Genomic DNA, 21,410 nt, shown 5'->3' on the forward strand with positions numbered 1-21,410 from the left:
ATACTAGTCAAGTTCATTTTATATGATATAATATCAAATATTTCTATTTTTATTTTTTATTAAGTGATTGATAATGATTTTGGCCAATATCAATGTAAGAATTATAATTCAATGTCATATTCTTCACCTTTTTATATTCAATTTACTAAAATATCTGTTTTGCAATTATTATCAAACATATTCATTTCAAAACATATGTAAAAATTATAATTCAATATCATATTATTCACCTTTTTATATTCAATTTACAAAAATATATGTGTTTTTCAATCATTATCAATCATATTCATTTCAAAAGATAACTATCAAGTACAAATATTTATTTTTTCTTTTTATATTTATGTTAAATTTAACAAAATTAACTTTTTCAATCATATATTTATTTTTCAAATATATAAGTATTGTTGATTATTTTTATTTGAATTAATATTTATGTTTCCTAACAAGTATTATCACCCAACATATATTTCAAAAATATAAATAAATATTAGACAATTATAATATTTTTAAAATATGTCACAAATAAATATAAATACACTAAAGATCACAAGCTTTCATATTTGCATTTAATTAACAAATATTTCAACTATACATATAATAATAACATCATAAGTAACCATAATCATGAATTAAGCTTTCATATTTGAATTTACTTAATAGATATTTCAACTATACATATAACAATAACATCATCAGTACTATAATCATGAATTATTTGTAAACTTAATCATTTGTACATTGATTTTTAACGATTATCATTAGAAGATATATATTTCAAAAACATAAGTATGACACGAAACCCTTATAATATTTTTACGCCGTAAGGCGTTCCCTCTGAGAGGAACTCCCCTCTGTGCCGCGGTGTCTCGTTATGGGCCCTTAGATCGATTGTTAGACGATGGAATAAACTCCAACCATTAGATCATCGGCCTTTTTAGAAACCAAGCGTCAGCGAAGAGAGGCCAAGCGATTGTGGATGGATGAGAGAGGACAACAATCTGAGGCACCTCGATCCCCTTCGATCTGAACATCAGGGAGCTCTATGAAGCGGATCATGTCCCTTGACGAAGATGGCAGGGTATGGTGAGGAGAGCCGTCCATCCATTCGGCGGTGAGGAAGGTGACAGAAAAGCCATGGTACACAGTCAGCCGAATATTCACACCAGTTCTTCACTTGATCGCTCTACTTTGTGGTCACTCATTTCATGGCTCCTCGGCATTCTCGTTCTCTGTTGGCGAAAGCTTTATTATTCTTTATTCTTATTCTTTCCCCCGTTACAATTTCCACAGGGCTTTGCGTTGCAATCAGCCATGCAATTCAAAGAAAAACCAAATATTCTTGCAGCAGATGTCTTCCCTGTACCTCTGGGCCCATGAAAAAGATAAAAGGGTGCAATCTTATCTTTGTTAATTGCACTGGAAAGAGCTTGAGCAATAATTCTCTGCCCAACCAGTTCCTCGAAAGACTTGGGACTGTACTTTTGACTCAAGCTTCTATTCACTAACATGTTTTCGTTAGTCCTCATCTGTAAGGATTCCTCCTCTGTCTCATATTCACTAATCCCTGACTTTCTGGTCCTGTGATGAGTTTTGATAGTAAAACAAGTTCGAAGTTTTCTTCTTTGCAAGTATTAGCGGGAGAACTAAACAATGAAAAATCATCTTCATCTACAGGCAGTGTAAACTCATGGAAGGAATTCAGAGCTGCAGGATGGTTTTCATCGGTAAATCCCTGGTATATTTTGAATGATCTTGAAGATGTCGATTTGCTCTTTCCAGCAACAAGTTTTCTTTTCTGAAAGTACTTGGGATTTTTTCGGTTGCTTTTCCTTCTATGATATTTTAGTGCACCTTCAGCATCGAGATCCTCTACCAGAGTACTTCCACCAACAAATTCTCTTTTTGAACTCTTAATATTTTGTATGATTTTCTGTACTGTATCATGTATGTTGTTTTTATTAGAAGTTTTCAAGTTGGTATCAGACACTTTTCCTTCTTGTAAGGCCATGGAACTCATTTATATTGAAGCAGTTAAAGATAATTTTGCATAGGTTATTCACATTAAGGACTGTAGCCTTTCAATTGTTCATCACAGACCAACATTATCAGAATTCAGTCACAAGTCTGGTGTCGAGATAAATTTGCCACATCACCTGATTTTTCAAATACAAAAACAGATATCTTAGAATACCCAAAATAGGAAAGCTTATTTCCATTCCAAAATCTACTGTGCTTTTTGGCTTCTCTAAGCTCAGGTTTCTACTTTATGCCTACAAGTTTCCTCATTCACTCAGTTTTATCTACGTTAAGATACCCATGAGTTCATGGACTCTCATTATGATGTTTTGATCTATTAATTCGTCGCATAAATCCATCTTGTTTTATCTTACTTAGTGGTACAATTCCATCTTTACTTCGTAAAATTCCTGAATGTACCAATTTCAATGATTTTGAATAATTAAGACTGACACATCAAGGAGTTTTGGTTCAAAATCTCTCAAGTTAGACTCAGTTTCAGAATTCCAAGTCATATAATACGCACACCTAAACAGTTTAAAAGCATTAAAGTTTTATCGGAAATTTAAGGTTGAAAAGGCTTTCTGATGAGACTCTAGCTTTAGGAAAATCTGTGCGAAGATAGAATTTCAGTGCCATGGATGGAGAAAGTCAAAGTTATCCTCTACCGCCAGCTTAGACGCCATCAAATATTCCAAAAATTGAGGACTTCCTGTGAAAGTTCACGCTTTCCCTTCATCATTAATAGAGCAAGCAGCAAGAGCTTATCATTTCCCATGCACATGTACATATTATTCATAATGATCCCTATCCATGATTAATACATAGCAGTTACGATGACTCTACCACTCAATATAACTTCCAATTGCAGGGAACAACACTAAGAAAAGAAAAGAAAAAAACCCTGCAACACAGAAATTGGACGAAAAATTCTATTATCTATAATAAACTCTTTGTGAGTTCATAACACACAGATTATCCTTGAAATGAGAAAAAACCAATAACTTCCCTTTTTGATTCGGAAAGAGTAGGCAGGTTGCTTACTTGAATTTTGAATTTGAATGATGATATTCTCAAAATCAATGCCCAAGCCAGCACCATTGAATTATAATTGCTAATGTGACTAACTATATATATATATATATTTATAGCACGATTTCCATCTCTACGACTTAATATAAGATTTGGAAATGGTGGCCATCAACTACTCCATCACCATTAGCAGGCCTGCATTTAATAACATTCAAATTAAATTTTGTGCAGGCCTAATGGAGTCATGCAGTTTAAATAAACAAGAGAGAACTCTTGTTAAATTAATTAATAGAAAATGCTGGTTGGTGGTAGAATGCAAGGTCATTTTAAGATGAGGAAGGTGACTTTCGTTGTATTGTGGATTTGTGTTGGTTTATTAATCACTTATTCTGATTCATATATGTTGATCTCATTATCTATATGATCCGAATATAAAAAGAAGAGGATTCCTGAGAATAGAGAATATATTCATTAGTTTATAATTTATGTTCTAGCATTATTTGGCTAGTTGACCAAGTCATTTGGACATGGCTTTGCCCTGGTTGCAGGTATTCTTCAAATTGATCCACTACTGCAAGTGTTTATCATAGATCTCCACAAAAACAGTCAAGTGTTTATCATAGATCTTTATCATAGATCTCCACAAAAACAGTGAAGTGTTTATCATAGATCTTCACAAAAACTATTAACAGTTAATCCATATGGATATAATTTCGAAAACAGTTTGGGATACAAAATTAAATTCATTACGCCGTAAGGCGTTTCCCTTTGAAATGAATTGCCCTAGCCGATGCCGTGTCTTATTGTTGACCGAGTTTGGGATACAAAATTCAATTCATTACGCCGTAAGGCGTTTCCCTTTGAAATGAATTGCCCCAGCCGATGCCGTGTCTTATTATTGACCGTAGATTTGTGGTGTTAGATGATTGCAGGAAGTTTGGTCGTTGATCCTCACACTGTCCTTTTGTCTCCCAACCCAATGGCCTCTGTATCTTTTGAGTTATTGTTCGGGCGGTGGCAGATTAAGCATTTCTTGCTGTCGAGCCTCGCACGGACACTGGAGGCCTTTCCTACGATGGTCATGATTTTTGCCGACTATGAACCCCATTGGCATTGCAATGGAGGGAAAGCCCCAGAGGATTTCCTTTCCGTGAAGCCAAGGTTCGAATCCTGCAGTGCGACGGGATCTATATGCTCCATGGACCGGGCCTTATGGGATTGGGACGGAGGCCCCGGGGTTTCGACGGTCTGCGGATGGGATCTTGTCTGCGGCCAGAAATACAAAGTTGGGTTTCTGCAGTCTGCGTTCTTTGTCGGGTGTTTGCTCGGTAATTGATATTTTCAGCCCCTGTGCGCTTTTATATCTGACGGCTGATCGCCATTAAGATTTTCTTTCAGTTTCTGATGTATTTTTTGATACAGGTGCAGGGATATCTGGGCATCTATCAGATTCTTCGCTGGGGCGTGAGGGTGTCCTGAAGTTGGTCTGCATCTGCAATGTCGTTTTTGGTTTCTTGACGGCAATGTCGCCGAATTTCTGGGTTTATTTAATTCTCCGTCTATTCACGGGAATTAGCAATGGTGGCCTGGGGTTGTCATCGTTCGTCTTGGCGACGGAAGCCGTCGGACCGTCCAAGAGAGCACCGGTTGGCATGTCGACTTTCTACTTCTTTTCTCTCGGCATACCAGTGCTGCCGGCTCTGTCCTACTTTTCCGGCAACTGGAGATATATGTACGTCGCGGGTTCGATTCCCTCAGCCGTGTATTGCATCTTCGTTCTGCCATTCGTTTGGGAGTCCCCACAGTGGTACCTGGTGAAGGCCAGGCTGAAAGAAGCCATGGGCATCATGAGATAATAATCATCATCCCTCCATGATTCACATTATAGAAATAATAATTGACATTATCCACATACACAACTCTTGTGATGCATCTTTCTCATATGCTCAGGTCATTTTTTGAAATAAGTGTACTCATCCAATGATGGAGACTCAACACGCATGAGGTACATTAGTCATTTATTCATAAGAATATTTTTCATTTAGTATATTGGGATGTAAAGATTGTGGGTTGAAGTTGGAAATGAATCATGATGCTTGGAAGTTATACTTGTTGCATTATTTCATTTTTGTGGTTATATCCTCCTTCTAGTGAAGTGTAACCATATAGGGACTTGTCCAACCTCATTAAGAATAATAAGCCTAAATAAATTAAAATAGAGTGGCAATATCATTTCATACTCAACACCTTCCATGCATCCCTTTTTTCCATTCTCCTGTCTTTTAACTTACTTAGTGTCATTAGTTTGCAAGTTTCTTACTTGTCTCATTAAACCGATCGAGTATGATGTGTAAGGGTGTCCCTCCATCATCAAAGTTGAAATTTTGCTCATATCCACCAAAATAAAATAAAAAATAAAACTTTACAAAAACAAAATAAAAAAATAACCACACAAAACATTAAAATAATATTTGTTAAATAAATTAAATCCCTCTAAACTCATGTTAGATTTATATTTAAAATAAATCTAAATTAATTCTATTGGAAAAAATGGTGTCCATTTTCCCTGCCGTTCAACCTCGCACTTTATTTCATTTCATAAAAAATGAACACCACTCCATTCAAGTACAGCCTTTTGACATGTTACAAAAATTGAAAGATCCATATAACCAGCATCCATATGCTCTTAATCCGTGCTGCTATGAAGCCTTCACATGGGTCCCCTCGACCTAAAATTATTTAATGAGAAAGTTCAAAGGGGAGGTGCATTTTCGACCGGGCTCGCCTTTTAACAACCTGCGGATCCTCACTTGATTGTCCGTGCTGCACTAATTTGTTTATCCTGTCACACAAAAATTCTGTTTTCAATGACAAATTTTACAAGTAATAATAATTTTTTAAGATACAGTGAGTGCTTACAATGATTCATTGCATGGTTTAACGACGTTTTAGGAGCTAGCCATGGGAGATTTCAGAAGACTATGTTGCTGCTGATGCCTAGAGAGGTTTGTCTATTTTGTTCATGTGTGAAGTCTCGAGGAGACTGCATTTGTAGTTGGGACACTGTTGCCTGCACCTTAAAGGCCTGCTTAGACCTTCATAAACAAAGTTACATTCAAATCAAGCATGCCAACCGAGCCAACATACTAAATAAGTAGCTTCCACTAGGTATTTAGTCATATATTCTCTGTTTGATATGTGCTTATTTATTTTTTATTTTTCAACTTGAAAGGGTGTACCTAATGTTTGTGCATATCCTTCTTACTTCCAGAACACCTAGAATAGGTTATATCATTTGCATTATCAAAAGAAGAATCACAACACATGCAAACAAATACATACGCCCACCAAGCACAAGAAAATAGTGTGATGGCTATCAACTTTTTTAAATCAAACTTGTAATAATCTCAATAATAAATCTAATGTTCTTTAGAGAAGACCTGCTACTCTAGTTTTTGTTGGGTTTCGTATAGTTTATAGTGTATCATAAGGAAATACATTTCTTGAAGGGATTGCATCAGAAGGCTCAACGGACCTTTGAGCATTTTTGTAGGGGTTTATGTTATCCAATCATTAAAATTTTTGATAAAATTAGTCTGGACTATCCACATGCCTATTTTTTTCAATAAATTTGAAGAAGTGCATGTTTTTGCTTTAATAATATGTATACTCCTAAATTTTTTGAACTGTAGTTTTGTGGGCCAATTGTTTTCTGTATTGTACGGTATCCACATTTGAATTCAGATTCTATCTTGATAACTATCATTTCTTAGTATGTTTTTATGAATATATTGCATTGTAAGTGTTCTCTCTTCTTACATTGGACAAGAGAATACGACTGTATTTGACAATGTGAAGTTGTGGAAGATGCAAAACTTCCCTTGCTTTACATGAGCCAACTTGACCTTCAATAGAAATGTTGCTGAACACAATGAGAAGTTTCATGCTTCTTTAGAGAGCATCCCGAAAGGCTTGTGTAATTCCTGCTTTGTTTTGGTTGATGCCTTGCTGAGGAATCATTGAGACTCATCATGGTTTTGTGGTCCAATCAGAACCTATTCAATACTCACCTTCGTTGACTATATTAGTCGAACACAAACCCTGTCAAAACTCTCAAGCCAGTAGGGCTCCGGCACAATGTTAGTTCCTCAATATGGTGATCAAAGTCTGTCTTCAACATTACAATTGTCTTCATGCATCCTTTTTCTAAATGAATCTATATTACATGCGCTTGAAGAACTAGCTTTGAAGTCTCTATTCTCAGGCAATGTTCAGGTCTAAGTTCATGTAGGCAATTCTATGTTGAAATTATACTTGCATACCAAAATCTTATATTGGCGGAAGACCGTTACTCAAATGTCTACCAAAAAGAGAACTCATTTTGACACACCACCTATGCAGAGGAAGAAGCTTCACAAGTGTTTGGGCTCCTTTTCTCTATCATGGCTGGGGAAGTAGCCAAGAGTAAATATCTCTACAAGCATGAAGTCCAATAAAAATAATGTATAAGACATATTTGACAACCAACAATTGCATCTAAAATGAAAAGTATGTTCCCGGCCTTTCAGAAAATGTGGAGTCTAGCAGAATGTGAGGCCGTCATTATCATCGAAATTCCAACTAGATATGAATCTTTCAGTCTTATGGTATTATGGGACAATAACATCACTGATATATGAACTATATATCAAGCTTTTAATCCTAAAATATAAGTGATGGATGCTTCATTACAAAGCCTAGAAGTCTTCTTTCAAATGTAACAATTGGATGATGCACAGAAGTTGATGCTAATAGAAGTCCGTATGGAGTGACCAACCCATAACATGGTGGTGGGCTCTTGTACGAGAAGCCTTCTTTCAAATATAACAACTGAATGATGCACAGAAGTTGATGCTAAAAGAAGTCAGCATGGAGCGACCAACCCTTAACATGGAAGTGGGCTCTTGTACGAGACTTAGTCAACTCAAATTCACCTCCTACACAAACTTTGATATGCTTCAAGCAAGAAATACAAGATAGGTTATACCTGAAGGGGAAAGCAGAGGAAATCATGAAGCAATGGATTCATGTAAGGCAAGTACCTAGTCAAAGGCATCAAACAATATTTTTGATGGCTTCAAGTCCATGGTGACGAATTGGAAGTTCCTCGACTCACTTCTCAGAGGACTCTCAACCAAAATATCCGAAGAAAAATGGACTTGCTTAGTATAAATGCTTTGGAGAATGCTTTACAAGTAGCTTTCGAGTTTGAGGCCAAAGCTTCAGAAGAAAATGTAATAAGCCTCCACCAACTAAAGTAAGGTTCTCGAAGCCTTATCTTTTAGAACCGTCTCTATTAGTAACTCAGAGCAGCCTTTAAATCAGGGAAATGATTACACAATAGATAAAATTGGCTAGCGCTTATCAAAAATTCCATCCAGCCAGATAGTCGATGCTCAATCCTACTTTATATTTTCTAAGTGCAACCAAAAACTCCACGAGGAAAACATGATCCCTATTTAGCAAATACACCCCCTGCCTGCTCAAATGGTTGGTACCTATAATCATAGCCCTGTATGGATAAAAATGATGACTACGAGTTACATTGGCTCTATACATTGATGGCAGTTTCTTTAGCTTTGCCAACAATCATTGTACTCTAGTATAGACTAAATGGACACTGGAATTTCCGTTATCCAGAAGATCGAATCTTACCCAAGGAATTCACAAAAGTTGTTGCCAACCCACAACTGGTTGAAAATAATCTCCATCATCATAACCAACTTTATGCCCATAATATGCACAAATGGTAACACATGATACATCTCCCAAACTAACGGAGTCCAACTAAAGTCTAATCCGAGATCCTCCATTCTCAACACTTTATACATAAAAAAACTTGTTTGTAATCGACCTCTCTTTGCAGTTTTTGGGGCAATTGCTAGTTATATTAAGTTACTTGAAAAATCGGTCTCCTACAATGTATTTTAGGTATTAGAGGAGGGAAATGGTTATTTCCATTAATTGAGGAATCATTTAGGCAATTTTAGTCTTGTAGAAAAGATTTGTGTTGGTTCAACCTGGGCTCGAAAATTTTTTGTTGTCATCTAATTAATGAATGCATTAGGTTGACCATAACAAAATATCCATTTTCAGAATACACATTATCATCCACCCTTGCTTTCAACAATGCCCATTCACATGTCGCTATTCTTCCCCACTCTATACCTTACCACTCTATGCCTTACGGCGTTTCCTTTGCAACATAAGGTGCAAATGCTAGTATATATAAGACTGAAACTTCAGAAACATCGATAGGCGGCGAATTTGACACGTATCTGATTCCCCTGGCCTCCAGTCTTTATCCAACCAAGAAGCAACACCTAGGGTTTCGGTGACGCATAACTGTATAATCGCTGGCGTGTTCCATCCGCCGCCTTGCAATTTGGATGGTGGGTTTTCAAATTGCAGCGAATTGCCAAAATCAAATCTGCCAGGGTTTGCAGATTTGATGGCAACCTGGCATGTCATTAATGGCGTGCAATAAGGAACGGGTGCAATTTGAGGAGGTAATCTGGTCGGGGCATACGTTCAAAATTCTGGGTATCTTTCAAACAAGAATTAAACATTTTGATTTATGGGATTTGGCTTTGCTCGGGATTTCACTATTAAAATTTATAAAGTTGTAAATATTCTAATTTATTAAAATTTATAAAGTTGTAAATATTCTAATTTATTAAAATTTATAAAGTGGTAAATATTCTAATTTTTTTAATTCAATTTGATTTAGTGAATTTATGGATTTGTATGTGGGATAACAGATTTGTCTATGTAGTTATTTAACTATTAAAATTTAGAATGGTATATATGGTTTATTCTTCTGATTTGAAATTCTGTTTTTTAAAAGAAAATACATATTATGTTTAGATTTATAATGGTATATATAGTTGATTTTTCTCGATTTAAAATTATGATTTTTTATAAGAAAATATATATTATTCATTATTAGTCACATTAAAAGTGTGTTAAAATTATAAATAAAAATGTTGATGGATGATATTCAAATTATAGGTTATATCAATTTTTTAAAGGAGAAATTGTTGTATTATTTTTAATTTTTTTAATTGAGTTTAGGTTAAGGTTAATATTAATATTGGATGGAAGAATGATATATAAGGTTTGGATATTTTTTGGAATAATATAATCTCACAATTATTTTTAGCTCTCAATTTTTTTGTCGAATTTTTTTCAGCTTTCAAATTTTTGATCAATGCTTTTTTGTAAGCTTGGTGGTACCTTTCCATTAATTTTCACCAAGTTTGTTGGTCACCTAACCACAAAATATGTCATCCAAAAACAATAAATAATGATTCTAACCAACCGTGCTATGTATCTCTGAGAGTCTTTGTTCTTCCTATTTTCTAAATATCTATAAACATAACTACTAATAAGCCTAGAAATTTGAAATTGTTCCATGTGAAACTATAAGCAAAGATGCATTGTCACTACTCTTTGTCAGAGGAATCCACCGGTGCAAGGTCCTTCATAGTGGAACCTGACAGCTCTGTGTGGGGAATACACGAGATATGCTGCTCTATTCGGTTGAGCCAACCATTTTGTTAATTCAATTGAAACTGAATTTTTTGTAACTCTTTGGTGTAGTTTGGGTGACCATGGGAGGCCAAATGCATATCAGGAGGAAATTGCTCTAAAGCTTTAACTAGAATGCTCTTCATCATCCAAAACAAATGGATTGTCTACTTGTATTGAGATGATCTACCACGAGTGTGGCCTGGGTCTGGGATCACGGTTTTCCAATCGTCTAAATCAAGTTCAAAATCCTCCTCAGTCTGTCGAATCTCTGCTTCCCAGTCCACAATAAGTTGCTTGGCCGAATTGGAGCTACTAGAGTGATATGCTTGAGCAACTTCCTATATTATACGAGAGGTTGATTTGCACCCTTGACCCATCCCCCCGGAAGAACTGGGTTGACTGGTCTGAGAAGGGGAGGCCTTCCTCTACTTCCCATGGCCCCCACGAAATGGAATATGGAAGGTTCACAAATTGTGGAGTTAGTAGATTGTTAAAGAAGGATTAATTTAATGTTGTAGAAGTTGAAGACATGACTCAAGAAGTTATAACAATGTTGTTTGGCTTTGAATATGCAAAAGAAGGGGAATCAACAATGATGAAGCAAATCAATTGGTTGGTCAAATTAATTGTTCAAACCATTCATATTTCTTTAATTTGTGTATAAAAAATGTTTTCTTATGAATGCTTCATGCACCTTTGGCCTATGAGTAAAACTTTATCAAATAGTTGCAATGGTGGATAGAGGCATCGGTTAGCATTGTTGCATTAATCCAGGCCTTGAGCTTTTGTGTTATTAGTTGGTGAGAAGCTTTTAGCTCTCATAAAAGAGTAGGTTTATGGCTGAATGAGGATGTGAGAAACTAGGAACTGTAACTCGTAGAATGTAATAGATGCCCGAGAGCTTGAACAATTTGGTTAATAAAGTTTGCATAATTATGTTATAGTTTAATTTTGTGTAATTAATTTTCTTATTATTGTGGTGTATTTTGTGTGATGGATTAAAATTATAGAGACTAATGAAATCAAAGAAGTTTTCTTTGTTGTATTTTTATGTTGAATTGTAGGGAGGCGTAACCCCTATGCATTAAGTGGGTGGGGAGCTTGCAATAAGGAATCTCAAAATAGAATAAAAGTGATGGCACATAGAGGAATGTGTTATGGAAGACCGAGAAGACTAAAGGGTGCAAAAGATGTGCATGACCTTGCAATGACGTGGAGGGTAATGTGCACAAAATGGATACCATGGACATAGCTCAGAGAAGAGGTATTTCACATATGGTGTAAGACATTAGTCATCATGAAGCAAAATTGTAGAGTACATGAGAAGAATTAGAAGAGCACATGACCTTCAAAAAAACAATGATCAATGCAATCAAAATATTGGAAGGAAAGCTAAACTTGATACTATTGTCTATTCTCGAAGTTCAAATCCTAAGGAATTGATAGATTAGATAGGAGAAATGGAAAAGTTTTTTGAATTTGAGTAGAGTAGAGATCCTAAGGGAGTTAGGTTTATGAGTACGAAATTGAAAAATTATGCTTCTTTGTAGTTAGATAAGTTGTAATTGAATATATAAAGTTATGGTAGAGAGAAGATTAAAACTTGGGATAGGATGGTGTTGGAGTTAAAGGATAATTTTTTCAAGTGGATTATGTTTGAAATTTGTTGAAAAGATCGCAGAATTTGAAGCAATTGAAAATGGTAGTAAAGGAGTAAACAGAGGAATTTTGTAGACTTTTTGTATGGTCTAGGAAAAATGAGAGAGTTGGTTATCCATTGCTAAGGATGTGAATGGTCTAAACTATTCCATACAAGAGGAGTTTAATGTCTTAAATTTCCATAGTGGAAAAGACTTACCAAGTAGCTCTATGGATTAAGGAAAAATTATTGACGGAACAACAAACGATGAGAAAAGAAAGGAAAGCAAGTGTAGGATGTTGAAAGCAACAATGATCCTATGAACTAGCCTATCATAAGAAGGTTCGATGTTGGTAGAGAGAAAGGCTACTCAACAAGATGCAGATGTAGAGTGGATGGGGGGGATGGCGAGAAGGGATTTCAAGGTGCTTGCTTCATATGTTGAATGGAAAGCCATATGGCATTTGGATGCCTCAAAATTTTGAAAGATAAAAGAAGATGAGGGCATAATTCATATTGTTGAAGCAAAACTAGCAATAGCAACAAGTGAAGTGTTGGAATTGAGAGCAAAGTAGCAAGAAAGGTAGATGATGAGAAAATTATGTTGGACCCTAAGAAAAGGTTGAGAAGGAACGAGAATAGAGAAAGACACTCTCAGAATGAAATGTAAGATAAAAGGAAAGAATTGCAATTTAGGTATTGGTGGTAGTAATATATAAAATTTGGTGTCTAATGAAGTTGTTCACGAATTGAAATTGAAGTGTTCACATCATCTAGAAGCATATAGAGTGTTATGGTTACAAAATGGGTATAGGGTCATAGTGAGTGAGCAATGGTTAATTAATTTTAATATTGGGGGTATTGTAATAACATTCTAATTGATGCTTTGCCTATGGATGCTTGTCACATTTTGTTGTGAAGACCATGACAATTTAATAGACGAGTTATCCATGATGGGAGAAGAATGAAGTACCAATTTGAGAAGGATGGGCTAAACTTTAACTTACATCCATTGAAGGAATAAAGGGTGATGGCTATTGAAGCGATGCCAAGTCCAATGCTAGTGCATGTGAAGGAAGTGGGGCAACTAGAGCCTGTGAAGTAATGGGTTAAAGAAAATAAAGAGCGTAGAAAGGGTCCTATAACAACTACATTTTTGAAAGATAAGTACATGAAATGTTGTCAATCCTGTAATGTTTTATGTCATGGAATGTTTGTAGGAAATGCACTAGAGAAAGTGGAGGTTATGGCCATAAAGGAGACAACTAAAGGCAATGCTCATAGTGAGAAGAATGATATGCTTGTGTAGTTCATGTAGGAAGTAATTGGAATGGTGCCTAAGATGGACATTGGGGTTGTAGTAAGTACCATATAGTGGAACCAATGTAAGACAATAAGTACCAATGGCGTAAAAGAATATGAGGTTGTGCAATCTTATGAACATATTTGTAAGGAATGGACAAAAGACTAAAGGTTGGGTAGATGCATGGAAGAAATGTTAAAACATGGGGTATATGGGGTAGATGTAGCATCGTGTTGGATGAAGACATTGAAAAAAATGTTGCAAATGTTAATGGTAGAGATGGACATAGGAGGATGTCTAGTATGTATCTCTTATTACCTTACCTTTTGAGCAAAATGTTGAAATTTTCCAATCAAAAAGGATTTGATGCAAAAAAACTTTGGTGAAGAAAACTATTCTCTACATTTTATTAAATTTCAGTAATTTAAATGTTGCTTTCATAATATTTTTTATTTAATTTCAATAATTTAGATGTTTCTTTCATAAATTTTATGTTGCTATCAAAATTGCTACACACAGTTGTGAGATAAAGCTACTACATTGATTGCTACAAAATAGATAATTTCTATGAAGGTTGTTATAGAGGAAATACTGAGTTGTTGAAGAGATATCAACCCATGATATTTGCGATGGAATGTATTTTGTCATCATGGCAATTGTCACATGCACTACAGAAGCTTGAAAACAATTTAAAATTCCATTGTTGACTATTTCCACCATTGTTGATGAAGCAATGGAATGTGGAAGGTTCGTTGACAGTGGAGTGAATGAATTGTTCAAGAAGGATTAAGTCGATGTTGTAGGAGTTGAAAAGATGACTTGGGTGGTTACAAGAATGGCATTTGGCTTTCTAGCGACATCACCAAAATTATGAGAATTAGCTATGATAAATGCATATTATGGTGATGAATGCAGAAGCTAAAAATATGACTTAGGTGGTTACAAAAATGACATTTGGCTTTAGCCACATCAGCTAAATAAGAAGAATCAACTATGATGAATGCATAAATGGTGATGAATGTTAAATGCAAATCAATTGGATGATTAAATTAATGAATGCATAAATGGTGATGAATGTTGAATGCAAATCGATTGGATGATTAAATTAAAGATTCAGACCATTTGTATTCTGTGTGTATAAAATTATCTACCCATGAATAAACAAAGTGCCTTTAGACTCTGAGTAAAGTTCCAATAAATGGTTGCAGTGATAGATAGAGGTAGTAGTCATCATTTTTGCAGCAGTGGAGGTTACAAGCCTTTGATTGGTAGTTGTTGCAATAGTGCAGGTTATAAGCCTTTGATTGGTGTTTGTTGAGAGGCTTTTAGTTGTTGCAGAATAGGAGGTATATGGATGATTGGTAGTTGTTGAGAGGCTTTCAATTATTGTAGAAGAGGTATATGGATGAATGAGGGGGTGAGAAATTTTAGAGCATAGCTTGTAGAAGAGGAAGTTTATGGATGAATGAGGGGTGACAAACTTCATATGAAGTTTAAGGATGAATGAGGGATGACAAACTTCAGAGCATAGCTTGTCGAATGTAGTAGAGATTTGAGAACTCGGTGTTTTTACCTTCAATGGTATATAGGATTAGTATCTCTATGTTAATGCTTTGTATTTCATTTATATATTTTTGAATATTCCAGAATCGGTTAAACTCTGTGTCATAGTTCATGCAAGAAAATAAAATAAGCCACGTACTGCATCTAAAAGAACACACACACTGGATTGAACACAAACACAGTTTACCCATTCCATTACCAAGCAATGATTTTTATACATAGCTGAGAAGTTTCCGGATTCTAGTTGTCAGTGGCTTCTTCAGAACACTACTTGAAGTCTCTAGAAGTCTCAAGGTCATCTCCTAAACTCTCGAGATGGTTGAGCATTTAATGGGTTTGGTGATTGGAATTAATGCTTCCAACACTCCCCCTTAATTACAACCTTATGAACAACACACAAAATACACTATAGCACAATGCACAAGACACAGACATACTTTGAATCGACATGCCTGTTGGTCTAAGTCTCAGCCAGGCTTACAACATAATCTGAATTTTATACAACACATAACTTACTTCTACAAAACTCAAATTTTGCCTTCCCAAGAGGCTTAGTGAATATGTCAGCTACATTCTCATGTGTATTACAATATATTAGGGAAATTTATTTTGATTGGACCTTTTCTCTTACAAAATGATATTGTGTGTCTATATGCTTTGACCTTGCATGACATACAGGATTGTTCCCCAGTTTGAGGGTGCTTTGATTATCACATCTGATTACTGTAGGTTCTTGTTGACCTTCACCAACATCTTCAAGTATTCTTCTGAGCCATATAGCTTCACAGGTGGCACTACATAATGTTTTATACTCTGCTTTATTTGATGACAAGGAAACTGTTGCATGTTTCTTACTGCTCCATGATATAGCTCCCGATCCTATATTGAAGACGTATCCAGTGGTGGATTTCATGAGGCTTAGCCATGAATTGACTAAGTATGCTTACATCATAAGAAACGTCTGGTCTAGTGGTAGTGAGATAATTCAGACTTCCCACTAATTGTCGATACAATGTTCCATTCACCTCTTTTGTTTCATCTTCACTTCTCAATTTGATATTTTGTTCCAATGGAGTACTCACTGCTTTACATCCATTCATATGAAATCTATTTAGTACTTCATTTGTATATTTGCTTTGTGTGATTAAGGTCCTTCCATCATCTCTCCATACTTCAAGACCTAGACAATAGTGCATCTGACCAAGATCCTTCATCTCAAATTCCTGTGGTAACTTCATTTTTATATCTTTAATCAATTTATCAGCACTCCCTGTTATTATTAGATCATCAACATATATAGAGAGTAATACTATATCCCCATTTATATCTATCTTGACATACAAATTAGGATCATTTTTGCTTTTGTTAAATCCTTGCTGAAAGAAGAATTTGTCGATTTTCTCATACCAAGATCTCGGTGCCTGTTTTAGTCCATATAAGGCCTTGTTTAACTTGCATGTTAAATGTTCTTGTCCCTTCTTTACAAATCCTTCTGGTTGAACAAGATAAATCTCTTCTTTTAAGTCACCATTTAGAAAAGTTGACTTCACATCTAATTGATGTAGCTTCCAATCATATTTAGTTGCCAATGTTATCATTATTCTGATTGTATTCATTTTTGCAACCGGGCAAATGTATCTTCATAATCTATACCTTCTTTTTGTTAATAACCTTTTGCAACCAATCTTGCTTTATACTTGTCTATGCTACCATCTGCATTAAATTTTGTCTTGTACAACCATTTTGATCCTATAGGGACTTTATTTTCAGGTAATTTTATTAATTCCCAAGTTTCATTTTTCATTATAGAGTCATATTCTTCTTTCATAGCTTCCATCCATTCTTTATGATTTTTAGCTTGTTCATAATTTAAGGGCTCAAAAACAGTCATTACTTGAGACATTAAAGCATAATCTTTATACCTGATAGGGGCTTGAATCTGTCGTGTTGACCTTCTTAGAGGTTCATTACACTGTGGAGTACCTTCTCCTCTTCTTCTTCTTTGTGGAGTGCCTTCATCACTTCTTTGTGGACTTTGACTCCTTGACATGTCTTTTGGAATGTCCATGTGTTCTTGAGTTGATTCCACAACTTCTTCTTCTTCCTTAAAGCTGTCATAAGGAGGCTTCCATACATTACGTTCATCTTCTTTTATTTGTTTATCTGCATGCTCATGAAATATAACATCTCTACTTGCAAAGACCTTGTGAGTACTTGGATCATACATTTTATATGCTTTTTGATCAATACAATCTCTAATGAAAATACATTTGATGGCTTTGGCATCTAACTTTCTCGTATCCTCTTTAGGAATGTGAGAAAAGGCCTTGCATCCAAATATCCTTAAATGATTAACTGTGGGTTTAAAAATATAAAATGCTTCAAATGGTGTTTTGTGCTCAAGATACTTAGTAGGGATTCTATTTTTAAGATATACAACTGTATTAATGGCTTCAACCCAAAAACTATTACAAAGTCCTTTATTTTTTAACATGCTACGAGCACATTCAACTAATGTTCTATTCTTTCTCTCAGCTACTCCATTTTGTTGAGGTGTATGTGGTACTGTAAATTGTTGCATAATTCCATTTTGTTTGCAATATTTGATAAAAACTCCTGAAGTGTACTCACCACCTTTATCTGATCGAAGAATTTTAATGTTCTTTCCTGTTTGCTTTTCAACCATACTCTTGAATTATTTAAAGTATTCAAACACATCACTTTTATTTCTTATAAAGTACACCCAAGTGTATCTAGTGCTATCATCAATAAATATAAGAAAGTAATATGCTCCTCCAAGTGACTTAGTTTGCATTGGACCACATACATCAGTATGCACTAGTTCAAGTATTTCACATTTTCTTCTATTTTCATGCACAGGAGATCCTTCCCTGTGTTGTTTTCCTAGTGCACAACCTTCACATTCAAAGTGTTCACCCTTAATATTTGGAAGACCTTCTACCGTCAATTTATTTTGTATTAACATTAGGTCATTATGATTTAAGTGTCCATACCTTTTATGCCAAAGCTCTATATTTGACATGCCTGTTGATGCCAAAGCTTGATGCCCATTCTTCATTACATCCAACTTGTATAATCCTCCAACTCTCATTCCTTTTGCAACAACCTTGTAGTTGTCTTGCACATCCTTTACCAAACAATGTGATTTCACAAATTCAACTTTTAAATGTTGATCTGTAATAGTAGACTGAAATTAAGTTCTTCTTTAATCCTGGAACATGCACCACATTTTGAATTTGTTTTTCTTGTCCATTAGGCATCATAACACTTATATCACCATATCCTTTAATTTCATGTGATCTATTATCTCCTAAATAAATGTGTCCACCATTATTAATCTCATGATAAGTATCAAACCAATCTCTTTTGCATGACATATGGATTGATGCACCAGAATCTATAAATCAAGCACTATCATCATCAATTTCCATTGATAAGGCAACATTGGACACAAACAATTTAAGATTGCTAAAGTCATGACTAATTGCTTCATCTCTATCAACATAATTACCTGAATTTTTTCTCTGTTTGCCTTTGAAGGAATGATTCCCTTTAGCCATCAATGTTAAATCTGAACTGGGAGATTTTTGTTTAAGGCTTCTTTTTCGCTCTTCTTCCTACATAAGTATACCTGCCAACTCATCAAAAGTAGGAGCCTTCTCTTTAGCTGAAAGACCAGTGATAAAAATTTGCTATTCATCAAGAATTCCATCTAATGTTACAGTAACCAGATGTAGAAATGAGGGATTGGAAAGATGTAGACTCTGCGGTTAATCGTTCGCGAGGGTTTTTGTTGAGGTTTTTGGGTACTGTAAGTTACTGCAAATAACCCATGGAAATAATCTGGTTATCATGTTGACGGTTCAACCGTGCATTGCACCTTGTTTTTTCTTCTACCTTCTCATCGTTTTCACCTAATACAACCTGTCAGGGCTTTTGGGGGTATTTTATTATCTGCTATTAGCGTATTTTACCCGGTTGTTACCTATCGTCCGTCTGTTTTATCTTTGTCCCTGGTTGTCCGTTACCGGGGTTGGCTTACTCTCCGTTTTCTAGCATTCTCGAGGCGTCCTCTGTTTCAAGGTGCAACTGTCAACATGGATGACCTCGATGCTGTTGATTATTCTGAAGATCCGTTGGAGGGGGTTTCCATCGGCGTTCCACGTATTTCGCATCTGTAGGTATGTATAGCTCTGACTTCTCCGGAAATTATTCTTCATACTCTTATGCGGAACCGTCACGGTCTCAGCTTGTTGTTCTCCTGGATGACCCACCAACATGGTCGTCGCTCTCTACTCCTCCACATTCCCCGGCTACCCTCGGTTTCGTTACTGACTGTCTAAACCCTAACCCTGGTTTGGACCTCCCTGTTTCTAAAGTGCCGCCCCGACAGGTTATCCCACCATCTGTGTCCGCCGGATCTGCCAGATTTCCCCTCCAGGCCACATCTGCTCCACCTTCTGGCAGCTTTACTGCAATTCTATCGCTCGCCGGTTCTTTTCCTACTTCCGTCGGAAACCCTAACCCTTCCTCGTCTAACCCTAACCCTACCCCTGTAGCCTCGGGCCCTCTTCCGAGTCGGGTATAGCACCAGACACATCATCAGGGGTCAAAGAAGAAGTACAAGTGCTACAAGTCCAAGGCAGATGATATCTTTCTCAGGTTGGAAGAGGACATTCAGTGGGGAGAGACTATGGATTTTGCTGATAGAGTCTTGGTAGGGCGCATCAGAGGATGGAACTACACGGCTGCTCGTTTGAAAACCTGGGCATCAGAGGTTTGGGGACACCATCTGGTAGACATCCCCTTCATGCAGACTTTTGTGAGGGGATGGTTCGCACTGAGATTTGCTCGTGCCGACCATACCAACTGGTTATTGTCCTCCTACTGGCACTTTGAACATGCCCTAGTTCTCTTGAAGCATTGGACGCCTCTTTTTGATCCAAAGATTGAGAAAATTGGTATCGGACTAGTATTCTCACGCCCCCAAGCCTACGGTAGTCTTCCAACTGTGCCGGCGAGGTGCGGCACCACCGAACGCTTTCTTTTTAACAATACTAACGTTTATGGGCTACGCCTATTCAACATAAACTTACTTAACTTGTGTTCTTATAACCGAATAAAATGTTATCCTTTATACTTCAACAAAGAACATTCTCATTCATTATCCATCAACAATAAACCGAGAACAATACAAGTATAAAGGGAGGGGCAACTCCCCGAACAGTCTGCCCAACAATAATATTATGTCAAGAATATCAGATTTTACAACAAGTGTGTCTTGGCTGAACCAAGTCTCACACTTAACCAATTTTTACAAAAGACAGGCCACCTGCCTTTTACAACATTTCATGCACCCTTGCATAAGAGGGAGTGCTCACCCGAGCCACTCAACCTCCCTACCAAATCCTGCATAAACCGTGTACAAGAATCCACTCACAATGGCACTCTTTGCCAACCTCCAACTAAGATAAACTGCGCACTTCCTTCAAGCCTAATGCGCATGAGATATGCGCATTTACCTACCTAAGACTGCGCACTCTTTTACCCTTTATGCGAAGGCTTGAGCGAATGAATGCTTGTCTTAATGAGCTCTCATGCTCATGTATATATACGCTCCATACTTTGGATATAATCTTGGGCCGACATGTATAATAACATGAAGCCCCCCACGTTATATCTTTATGGTGTTTGACTTTATTATATTTTATTCTCCACGTTCACCATGTATAAACCTTCGTATACTTCTTTCACATGGCTTGATTATATTATATTTTATTTCCACATATATATAAACTCCATATTACATAGTTTTAACTTGTCGCATATGTGCTCCACACTTAGTCGTATTATGTGTTCACATTATCGTCACATTTTATGTCACATGTGTCGTCGCAAACTGTCGTTCAGCGCGCCCGTGCATCCGCCCGCGCGCCCGCCCGTGCCCATGCACGATCGCCCGCCCGGCGCCCGTCGCACCCGCAACCGGAGGTCCTTACATTCTCCTCCACCTGAAATCGTTGTCGTCCTCGACAACATACCATCTCGGTAGCTCTCCACCAAGATCATCATCATTCAGGATGTCGACCTTTCTACACAAGGCAAACATCCTTGCAACATATGTAGAGACTCTTTCTCCACTATGTCTCGGCCTAGTGACCACTGCCACCAAGCTCACCATCCACAATCCATGCTCAGGTTCATGGAAACTCCATCCATCTCATCTGCAACATGTTGTCCATATCAAACCGACTCTTGATGTTC

At 36.5% G+C, this 21,410-nt stretch overlaps 1 pseudogene; it reads left to right on the forward strand.

Moving 5' to 3' along the window:
• The first annotated feature begins 4,027 nt into the window (after positions 1 to 4,027).
• On the forward strand, positions 4,028 to 4,904 carry LOC149169078 (organic cation/carnitine transporter 4 pseudogene; annotated as a pseudogene).
• The last annotated feature ends 16,506 nt before the right edge of the window (positions 4,905 to 21,410 follow it).

Source organism: Pinus tabuliformis, chromosome 4_2 (assembly GCF_031772625.1).
Source record: "Pinus tabuliformis cultivar Carrire ecotype Pingquan chromosome 4_2, CPIR1, whole genome shotgun sequence".
NCBI classification, from domain to species: domain Eukaryota; kingdom Viridiplantae; phylum Streptophyta; class Pinopsida; order Pinales; family Pinaceae; genus Pinus; species Pinus tabuliformis.